Source organism: Eumetopias jubatus, unplaced genomic scaffold (assembly GCF_037043125.1).
Source record: "Eumetopias jubatus isolate StellerSeaLion01/CBP00866 unplaced genomic scaffold, mEumJub1_p1.0 scaffold_10, whole genome shotgun sequence".
In the NCBI taxonomy this organism is placed as follows: Eukaryota; Metazoa; Chordata; class Mammalia; order Carnivora; family Otariidae; genus Eumetopias; species Eumetopias jubatus.
This window is the reverse complement of record NW_028274816.1, coordinates 44854446-44866226: the sequence shown is the minus strand read 5'-3', so window position 1 is coordinate 44866226 and position 11781 is coordinate 44854446. Positions and strand designations below refer to the sequence as shown.

The 11781-nt window shown below is 44.3% G+C and overlaps 1 non-coding gene across 1 annotated transcript; it reads left to right on the top strand.

The window, feature by feature from the left end:
- Positions 1-409: 409 nt before the first annotated feature.
- On the top strand, positions 410-518 carry LOC114224475 (U6 spliceosomal RNA). Its single transcript, XR_003612380.2, has one exon. It is a non-coding gene; the product is annotated as a U6 spliceosomal RNA (small nuclear RNA).
- Positions 519-11781: the final 11263 nt, after the last annotated feature.

The window sequence follows — 11781 nt, the reverse complement described above, 5'->3', positions numbered from 1 at the left end:
ACTAAATTTTGGGATAATTTGTTACACAACAATAGATAACTCCCCACACTTGTATTTGCTGTTAAAAATAATGCTGAGGGGGTGCCTGGGTGGCTCAATCAGTTAAACATCTGACTCTTGATTAGGCTCAGGTCATGATCTTAGGGTGTGAGATGAGCAGTGCATTGGGCTCCACACTGGGCATAGAGCCCCTCTCCTTCTGCCCCTCCTGCCTCTCCTTCTGCCCCTCCCAACCTCCTCCTCATATGCAGGCCCTCTCTCTCTCTCTCAAAATAAATAAATAAATAAATAAATAAATAAATAAATAAATAAATAAATAAATAAAGCTGAAGTAAATAGCCTTGGGCACATCTTCTTCATCTTCAGAAGTGAATTTCCAGAAGTAAAGCTGAGTCTAAAGGTATGAGCGGTGCTCACTTTAGTAGTGCATCTAATAAAAACTTGAAATGATTCAGAGAAGATTAACATGGCCCCTGCATAAGGACGACATGCAAATTCATAAAGTGTTCCATAGGTTTTACAAAGCCCTAAAAGCAATTCAATGGAGGAAGGATAGCCTTCTCAACAAATGGTGCTGTAGTGCTGGGACATCCGTAAGTTAGACAATGAACCTCAGCCTGAACTTCATGTCTTGTACAAAAAATTAACTCAAAATGGATGCTGGACTTCAATTAAAAACATGAAATTATAAAATCTTTAGGAAAAACAGAAAGAAAAACACTTTGGCATCTAGGACTAGTCAAAAAGTTCTTAGACTTGACACCAAAAGCACAGTCTAGAAAGAAAAAGAAATGATCAATTAAACCTCATCAAAGTTAAAAATGTATCTTTTGTGAAAGTCTAAGTGAAGAAGATGAAAACAAGCAACATACTGGGAGGAGATATTTATAAATCACATGTCCCACAAAGGAATAGTATCTAGAATATATAAAGAACACTGAAAACTCAGTAGAAAAAGAAATCAAATTAGAAAATGGGCAAAAGGCACAAACAGACTTTTCAATGAAGATGATATGCAGATGGCAAACACACATATGAAAGATGTTCAGCATTATGAGCCATCAGGGAATGCAAATTAAAACCATAATGAGATATCACTACATATGGATCAGAATGGAGAAAATAAAAAACAGTGACATTACCAAATGCTGGCAAGCATGCCGAGGCACTCGATTACTAATACATTGTTGGTAGGAATATAAGATGATATACCCACTCTTGAAAACAGTTTGGCAGTTTCTTATAAAACTAAACATGAAATTACCATATGAATAAAAACTCTACTCTTGGACATTTATCCCAGAGAAATAAAAACTCTTCATAAAAGCACCTGTAGGTCAATGCTCAGAGTGGCTTTATTCACAATAGCCCCAGACTAGAAACAGCTCTGATGTCTGTCAGTGAGTGAATGGTTAAATTGTGGTACATATATACATGGACTATTACTCAGCAATACAAATAAGAGAACTGTTGATACATACAATGACTTAGATGGGTCTCCAGGGAATTATTTTGAGTGAAAAAAAATCTAATCTCCAAATGCCACATACCATGTGATTCTTTGATATAACATTTTTGAGATGACAAAATTTTATAAATGGAGAACATAGTAGTTTCAAGGGGTTCGGGATGGGGGAACAGAGATTGGGGGGGAGAAGAATAGGATTGTAAAAGGGCAAAATGAGGGATTCTGGTGTTGATGGAATCATTCTGTATCTTGACTGTGGGGATAGATGTATAAACCTATACATGTGATTAAATGGTATAGAACTAAATACACATCTACACTCAATGGACACAGGTAAAACCGGGAGTGTCTGAATGGCATTAGTGGATTGTATCAATGTCAATATCTTGGTTGTGATATTAGTTTGCAAGATGTTGCCACTGGTGGAAACTAGGGAAGAGACATACGGATCCCTCTCTATTATTACTCTCAGCTGAATGTGAATCTACATTTATCTCAATAAAACTTTCCATTTTAAAATGGGATGAGCATTTTTATACTTTTAAACATATAGACAAATTTTACTCTAAGAAGAACACAATAGTTTTTACTTCTACTCACCATATAAATGAGTTACTTCACCAGCACACTCGCTATTACAGCTCTGTCAATTCTTAGCCCATGTTAATATGATAGGAAATTCTATGCAACCAACATGAAGCAAGAAAAGAAAGTTGTTTTGTACTGATAACAAATTCAATTCTCCACAATTGTATAAGAATTACACAATTCTTATATAATTAATGACTTTTTAATTCCTTCCACGACATTGCAGACAAGTATCAAGTAAAACTCCATGACAATAACATGGCATTTTCTTTTTGGAAATTAGCAGATCAGGCAGATAATAACAATAGAGAAACACTTAAAATACTACCAAAAAGGTTGATTCCATGTCTAAATCAAAACCTGTATGTGACTCTATCTGTATATTTGTATCAAATAACCAAAATTACTCACTTTCACATGTCTGTGGGATATTAAGAATTAAACACACACACAGCAGACAACTTTAAAAAACCTAAAGAATAGAAACCATTCAAGCCAAATTATCAGACCATAATGTAGTCAAAGCAGAAAAAAAGAAAACTTTGGGCTGAAAAAATTCAGTCTGATTGCAATTTGAAAATAGTGTTCTGAATCCTCATATAGTAAAGAAGGAACCCAAGCTGAAGGCATGCTTCATTTGTAAACACTAAATGTTGAAAGTAAACGACTGAGTTATTCCATTAAAGAGGCTATAAATTGAAAAAAGAAAAACAAAACACCGTGGTGCCTGCAGACATGGCCACGAATTCCTCCCCTCCCAGTGTCCACGCTCTCAGGTGTGTCCTCCCACACTGGCTGCTCTCGGCCACGGGACCTGCTTTAGCCAATGGACAGCGGGAGATATGCTCCAGGCTGAGACTTGAGAAGCACATCCAGCCTCACTGTCTTGCTCGGACCACCATGTAATGAGGCCAGGGCTAGGCGGCTGCATGATGACCACCATGTGGCCCAGTCAGCCTCGTCCCCCTGGCCAATAACCTGCCACCTGCTAGCCACATGACCGAGGCCACCTTAGATCTTCCAGACACCCGCCCACTCACTAGCTGATCAGAGATGCATGAGCGAGCCTAGCGGTGAATGAGCTGAGCCAGTCTGGACCAGAAGAACCACTCAGCCAACCCACAGAAGCATGAGCTCAGTGCACGCTGGTTGTATTTAAGTCATGTGTCTTGGGGTGGTTTGCTGCACAGCAAAGGCAGTGGCATGAAAACATAAGGGTAAAGAGAAAAGGCAGTTGTCACAGAAAGTCCACAGGTGTCATTGCTCTTGCACTGTCTGTGTTTAGGAAATGAGATGCTATGCAAACGGTCTTAAATGGTCTGCGTGGGGCTACGGAATTCTAAGCAGGTGCCCAGGGTCAGGCTAAGAGCAGGAAATAGCCCTTATGGCATCCCCGTTTCTTCCTGCCCTATGTCTGTTTTTCACGTGGGTTTATGGGCCACTTTCTCCAAGGACAGGATGGTCAACAAGGGGATAGGCAGGGTCCTGCTCTCCATGCTAGGGTCCTAGGACTAAGTGGAAACAAGGCCAGGTAAGGGAAGTGATCTGGGCAGTGAGGAGTCCGACTGAACCAAGAGTCAGCTCACAGACTGACCTCAAGGCCAAGTGGTCCATGGTGGGTCCTCCACACAGGTCGATGAATGTGTACACATTGGAAACATCATGTGCACATGAGGTGTGGTGATGCTAAAGTGCCCAGGATTATCCTCTGGGTGATTCAGGTTTCTCCGGGCTTAGAGCAAACGTGTACAGAAGAACCCAGAATCCTGTGCAGATGGGGTTGCAGAGCCGGCTGGCTTAGTCTCAAGCCATCTGAACGGAAGTCAAGGATTTCTGCAGGGACCCAGCTTCCACAGGTGCTCCTGCAGCATCGTAAACAAGATGGAAGGGACAAGCTACATCTGTCTGTTTGTAATAAAAAAAAAAAAAAACCCTTAAGAACAGGCAAGATGGTGCAGAGGAACCACATCTGTCGCAGTGAGACAAGCGGCCGCCAGCAGTTTTTATTTGGCTTTGTTTGTGCAGCTGAGAGGCGGGCCTGCTGGGAGGTTACAGTGCTGGCTTCCTGAGTGCCAGCAGCAGGAGACGATTAGAGCCATGCCCGGCCCTGCAGGATCACGAGCCGTACCGGCCCTTTCTGAGGGGGCTGGTGACCTGCCCTTGGCCCCAGCTGATCACTGCCCCCAGGGCAACATCACCCCTGCCTTCACATTGTGCACAGGCTTACGAGATGGGGAAGGTCCCCGGGAATCCCACAAAGATGATGAGACAAAATTCAAAATCAAATTCTCTTTTCCAAAAACAACCATGCAAATGTTAAGTTGGATTTTACATGTCTTCCTTCCTGATTTGGGGATCTGGACGTTCTGGGTAAGGTCACTACCACTGTGCTTTCCTTGCTTGCAGCCCTGGGCGGCCCACACATTTGTAAATAGGCCAGCTCGGCGGTGCAAGAGCTCAGCCTGCTTTGTATTTGAAGGGGTCCCTCACCTCGGAAGATGTCTGGAGCTCGACTGTCCTCAGGTCATTCATTCAGTAACCCACTGGTCAGTAAACTCAACTCCAGAGGATTTCTAGAGATTCCTTCAAACGGTCAGTGTCTCTTGCAAGGTCTTCCGATTCTTCAAAGATCTGCATTTGTGCACCTCTGCGGCAGGGGCACCCAGGGGGGTGACCCACATGATGACTCACACTGTCAGCGTTTGGCACTTTTTAGTTTTTTGAGCCCTATATAAACTCTGAGTTAAAAGAATTAGAAGTCAGGATGAGCAGTAAAAATCAATCAAAGAAACGAGCAAATGAAGAAAAATCTAGAATTTCAGTGGGCAGTTTGGGTGGGCATATGCTGCCGCCTAGTCAGGGACATGTGTGTGCTGCCTCACTGATCCCAGGAATTGCATGCCTTCCGTCTCTCTGCAAACCTCGGTCCTTCTACTTCTGAGCTTTGTTATCAAACCTGAACCACGGCTTATTCTCACAGCTTCTCCTCCAGCTTCCAGTGCACTGAAAGGCTCTGGGGACCTGGCACATCTTCCATTCATCTGCCCAGCTTCCCTCTGCCCATTTTGTCCTGCATTTTCACCGGGTGGCCACTGACACAAGAAGCTCCAAGATGCTCGCACGTCCTGAGCCAGAGTGTTTGTGAACACTGGTAGTGCCAAGGTGGTCCCGGTTGACACATCTGCCCATAAGAGGAAAGACAGCACCTTCCCTTAGCTTTGAGTTGAATGTATTTTTGTTCTATGAGCCGCAAAAGTCCAGACCCATAATGCCTATCTAAAAATCTAACCATATCAAAAGAAAACCTGTGCTCTATAAACAAGATTAGCTATCTCCCAATTTCGGTGTATAAATTGGCTCTCCATTTAGACTTCCTCCTCTGCAGTACTCCTTCATTACAAACCATCATTGCGTCAGGATAACATTGGAAAACAGAAGAGCAACACAACAAAATACTTAATTTCATTAATCTGTTTAGCAATACCAATATAATGAGGCATAATATTGATTTTCTTACTTAGGATTTTAAAATCTCTACTTCTTTCCACAGAATTAAATGCTTCAAACTGATATTCCACCTCTTTACAGTCGCATCTTTAATTTAGTTGTTATAATTAGGCATTAAAGGGTGTCAGTACGATAGCCAGTTAGAGACCATTCTGTTCTGCTTGTCTTGATTATCACAGTTTAGATGTAAAGTAAATTAGAATGAAAGACTATACAGTCCAATTACAGATAAAAGCAGCAAACTGCACTGTTGTAATTAGATGCCAGGACTATTTTTCTTAGATTTTGTATCTCTCAGGGCCCTTCTTGTAGCTACTTGGCTGAAGCCACTGCTAAAAGATTGCAGAATGGATCTGAGTTGTTGCAGCCATATTGTCTCTTGCAAAACTTGAGCTTCTGACTGGGAAACTTTCTCAGCCAGAGCCCATGTTCTGGACTTGCTGGGGTTTTTCTCCCTTGGGGCTGGGGGTCTGCAGCCATCCCTGCCTTCACTGCCTGGGAAGCTCAGGTTGTGCATGCACATGACACTCAGAACATGAGGTCATGTGCGTGCACACCCAGAACGTGAGAGCATGTGCGTGCACACCTGAAGTACAAGGGTCAGTTTCTTTGTGTGTCAGTCTGGCTGCTTCTACCCCTCATCCTCCTCTCCTTCCTCCTTGATGTCAAGTCTTGGGTATCACCCTGATTTGGGGGCCCAGAATGGTGGTCAAAACTAGGCTTTCAACCCTGGTGTGGCATTTTCTAGAAGCGCAGATATGCTAGGGGGTGCTTTCCTGTAAGGGCTGCTTATCTTTGAACAGAGAAAACTGGCCATGTCAAATGTGGCCACAACAGTAACTTGGAGATAGCAGGACCCATTCATTCATTTAACAAACATGCACTGACTGCCCGCCCTTCCAGGTTTGAGGCTGGACGGTGGGTTCACAGACACATACCTGCTGGGGGTGGAGACTCAAGGTCTGGCCATGTGGGGTAACCATGGAAGAGATAGTTAGAGTACACTGTGGGGTAAACCTCTGTGTCCTATGAGTAACAAAGCATGACACCATTCCCATGTAAGAGGTGAGAAATATCTACCTCCACCTTAGGTTATGATACCTGAGTTGTTTTTTTAAATATTTTATTTATTTATTTTAGATAGAGAGCATGAGCATGAGCATGAGCAGGGGTGGAGGAGGGGCAGAGGGAGAGGGAGAAGCAGGCTCTCCGATCGAGCCTGATGCGGGGTTCGATCCCAGGACCCTGAGATCATGACCTGAGCCAAAGGCAGACGCTTAACCGACTGAGCCACCCAGGCGCCCTGATACCTGAGTTGTTTTGAAGGGTGAGAGGGGGGAATTATTTAGGTGGGTGGAGACGAAGCAGGGAGTTCCAAAAGGAAAACCATGTTCAAGTCAAAGGGAAAGAGGTGGTCTCAGGTGGCAGTGTGGTGGGAAATGAAACCACATGCAGTAGGCAGGCTGGGCCATGAAAGATCCTATGAACAAAACTGAAGGAAATGGCTCAGTTAATGACTCTGTCATGGGAAAAAGTCGTGGGTACCTCCTGGCATTGGACTAGATTCCCCGGTCCCTGGTCCTATTGAAATCCTGGCACAGACTGGCATCTCTGACCTCTCATTTCCATGTGATTACTTTGAATTAGCCCCGGGGTTCCAATGGGGAAGACCTTGGTTTGTGGGTCTGTTAGAGGGACCCATGGTGCCCTGAGAGTGTCTAGATGCTCGGATAATGGCTTGTTGGAATCTAGGGGTGGGGGATGGGACTCATAAGAGAGATCTGTCACTGCAGAGGGCATAAATGGCTAATGTGTATCCCAATAACATCCTTTATGAGGAGAGCCAAAAGCAATACCAAAAAGTGTCTCTGACCCCTAACGGCCTTTGGGATTACAAGTCCAGCTTCTAGGAGAGACCCACTGTTAATTTAGGAAAATTCCTTTTTTCCATGATGAATTAATTTCCTGAAGATCATTTAAGGTATGATCCAGGCATATATTTTCTTTTGCGACCAAACGGATCTCACCTCTTACTAATTTTGCCTACAATTAGTTTGGTGTAATTACCGCCACTTACAATTCAGTCTGCTTTCACTAAAAAAAATTATTGTTCATGGGGTCATAAAACTCTTTAAAAATTGCTTAATGAAAAATGGAGCCTTGGGAATGTTGCACAAGATAAGCCCAGCCATTAAATCCAGGACTTCCTGTGTGCATGAGGTAGTAGTTTGTGCCGGAGGCGCAATAGCAGTGTGTGTGTGTGTGTGTGTGTGTGTGTGTGTGTGTGTGTGTATGTGTGTGTGTGTGGGGGGGAGGTGTGGAGCAGCATTCTTTGGGAGAGCTCTCTTTCGTCAAGTGTCCTCTGTGGCCCTGGGCATGTGCATTGTAGCCCAGCAGGACTTGAGATGCCAGTTCAAAACAGGATAAGCAATATGCTGTGTTTTTATCTCCTGCTTGTTTCCTGATGGGTCAGAATAAACAGATCCAACCAGAAGATAGAAATAAGGAGGGAGCAGCATAGAGGAACAAATACTGTCCTCCAAGCCAGTTTCATCCTTCAGGTTAGATATGGGGTGAGCTTGGCCCATTCTGCCATGTTCCCTGAATGGAGACCTCACATTCTCTCCAACACACATCTCTGAAGTGTGACGAATGCACCGGCTAACTTTGTTTTCATGTTCTGGGCGCGCACACACATGCTCTCATGTTCTGGGTGTGCATGCAATGCTCTCACGTTCTGGGTGTGCACACACACGCTCTCATGTTCTGGATGTGCATGCACATTCTGGGTGTGCATGGAATACTCTCATGTTCTGGGTGTGCACACACATGGTGTCATGTTCTGGGTGTGCACGCATATGCTCTCATTCTTTTATCCTGGGGCAGGGCCAGGGGCTGAGAGTGAGAAGGCCCTAAAGATGAAGAGGACAAGTGTGAAGAGAATGGGAATTCCAGTCCATGGGGCTCCCTGGATCATCACTGCAGGGTCTTCAGAGCTAGATGCCTGAGCATATGGCCCACAGGGACAATCCTTCCCCTGAATCAAACCTAAAGCTCCTACCCCCAGATACGAGAGCTGCCCTGAGCCCACTGACCAGTCCAGCTTTGCTTCTTTAGCTTAGAGTGGACAGCTCCTGCATAGAAGGTGAGTGAGAAATAAAAGGTAAGCCCCTAGATGAGCCACTGTTTCTGAGAGTGCAAAACCAGGCGGGGTTTGGATGTTGGGCATGTGGCACACCAGTTTGCCTCAGTGAACCGCCACATACTCTCAACAAGCTCCATGCTGCCTTGAAGCTCTGAGGCCTCACACCTCCTTCCCTTGACTGATTCCCTTTGCCTGCCCGGCCCCCATTCCCAGGGTGGTCCCCAGAGTGTTCTCTAGGTTCCCAAACTGTTTGGCCTGTGAAGGTAAATCCAACAAAAGTCCAAAGGTCATGTTAGTACTCTCCATAAAGGGCTTCCCATCACATTCACAATAAAACCCAAACTCCTTGCAGACCCCATGAAGTCACTGTGATCTGACCTGTCCTGTCGTCTGGGCTCATCTGCCCTGTCTCTGCCCCGCCCCCCCCCGACCTCACTCTGGCCACACCAGCCAGCCCTAAAGGAGCCTGGGCTGTGCCCTGCCTGGGGGGTCCCCAACACCTCTTCGTGACTCCGTTCCTAGAGGGGATTCCCAGAGAGGCCACCCTGCTCACCCCCATGGCTCCGTGTGCCCTCACCTGCCTTCATGCCATCATGGCACCTGCCACTGCTGACCTTAGGCCCGAGACTGGGGGTTCTGATGGAAGTCTGCCCCCCTGCAGCTCTATGATCTTGAGCAAGTCACCTAGCCCTTCCATGTCCCACTCTCCTCATCTGAAATGAGGGAAGACAGTACTTCCTCATACGGTGGGTATAAGGTATCAAAAGAGGCAACACCTGTAAAGAGCTTAGAATGGCATTTGGCAGAGAGAATCATTAACTTATTTATGATTACATTTATATAATATGTAATTATATAATTTGTATAGTATACCTTTAATATGTAATACTGATTAGTAGTAGTATGTTATTTCCTATTAGCCAAAGCTGAAGCCTGCACGCAACTCAAACTAGGGATGGAAGCGCACATCCCAACCTGTATTCCATGTTGTGCCATCCAAATGACACACGATTTTGCATGAGTGCGGAATATGATCTTTTTATAAATGTATGACCCCCAACTTTGTTATCCCCTGCAGCACTTTTTAAAATGAAGGGATATTTGGCAAAAGTAAGCCACTGTCTGCCTAACTTAAGTCAAGAACCCTGTGCCTGACTGGCCCCATTTTGTTACAAAATTCTCTGAGAAATATAATTACATTGGCTATGGGATTCACAAGTGCAGCATGGGAAGGACAATTTAGCAGTGCACGGTGCTGGCGACTTCATATCTCATGCTCAGGATGCCACGGAGCCCTGGCACTTGAGTGTGGGTCGTGATAAATGGACTTCTTTTGTTTACATAACTTAAATCTGGGTATTCTCTCCAAGGCAGGAGAGCTCCTTCCAAATTGTCTTTAGGCAAAAAAAAAAAAAAAAAAGTTCTTTAGATGCAGCATTCACTCCCATTAAGGGAACAACATCTTTTGTGAGGTATTGTTTCTAGAATTTAGTGCTGGGATTTTGTTCAACTGTGCTCCCTGCTCTGTTTCCTTGTTTTACTCACCATTTCTTGATTCTTAAGCCCTTTAAGTTGTATCTGATGAATGTACTCTGTATAATGTCACAGAGTTCAAAGATAAAATGATATAAAAAAGGATGCAGTGATAGGTTTTGTATGGGTTTTCTGCCTCTCATTCTTTCCACCCCCAAAATTTCATTCATAACTGAAAATAACTTCTTTGATATTTTATTTTTCTATTTCTAAAAAATAGTTGAAAGTTGAATGGCATAGCCTTGGATAAGACCTGAATCTTTTTACTTTTAACTATGGATCAGTTTTTGTTTTATTTATTTTTTACTTGAGTACAATTGACTCACAATGTTACATTAGTTCTGGGGTGTACAGTATGATGATTGGACCAGTTTTTCCATGAAGCTGCACTCAACACAAGGGTGGCTACCATCTGTCACCACCCAATGCTGTTACAATGCCATTGACTATGTTCCCCGTGTGGCTGTGCCTTTTGTACCCTGAATTACTCATTCCATACCTGGAAGCCCGTATCTCCCACTCCCCTTCGCTCATTTTGCCCACCCTCCCACCCCGTTCCTCTCTGGCCACCACCCAATGGTTCTCCGTATTTATGGTCTATTTCTGCTTTTCCTTTGTTCATTTGCTTTGCCTTTTTAGATTTCACATCTAAGTGAAATCATATGGTATTTGTCATTCTCCCTCTGACTTATTTCACTTAGCTTAATCCCTCTAGGTCTATCCATGTTGTTGCAAATGGCAAGATCTCATTCTTTTTTATGGCTGAGTAATATTTCTCTCCCTCTCCCTCTGTGTGTGTATGTGTGTGTGTGTATGTGTGTATCACAGTTTATTTATCTATTCACAGAGTACGTTTTGAGAAACAGCACATATATGAAGCAAAGGATGCAATAAATAGAGTTAGTGATTCAACATTCATTAAGAAATAAACATTTGTGGATTTTGAAAGCATCATCCACCTTATCTTTGTTTAGACACAAAATAAAGTGGTCTTGGCAGTATTCTGTTGATTTCAGGAGGGAGATAAGTCCTGAGCTCACCTTCACTCTGGAAATTCCTGATTCATCCATTGGAATGCAAGTGGCAATGAACGGGTCCTTGATCAGGCCCTTCTGGGCATTGACGTGTGTTTTTTCATGCATTTTTCCCTAGGCAGCAAGCATTTATTGACTATCTACCATATGCCAAAACTTTATGCTGGGGGTACAGCAGTAAAAAGAGTCTGAGATGTCTGCTACCAAAAACTTCTTGACTACCTGTCAAGTGCCCAGGTCTGCCATGCTGGGCCTAGCGACACAGCAGTTCCCTTCACTGTGCTCATTCTCAGGTGGAGAGGCAATCAGCAAGAGCATAAGTGATGTAAGGTCAGCAGTGACAGGTGTCACAGAAAGTGAAGGCAGGTGAGCACACAGGGAGTGGCAGAGGGTGAGCAGGGTGGCCTCTCTGGGAATCCCCTCTAGGAACAGAGTCATAAAAAGTGTGGGGGAGCCCCCAGGCAGGGGACAGCCTGGGTTCCTTTAGGGCTGGCTGGTGTGGCCAG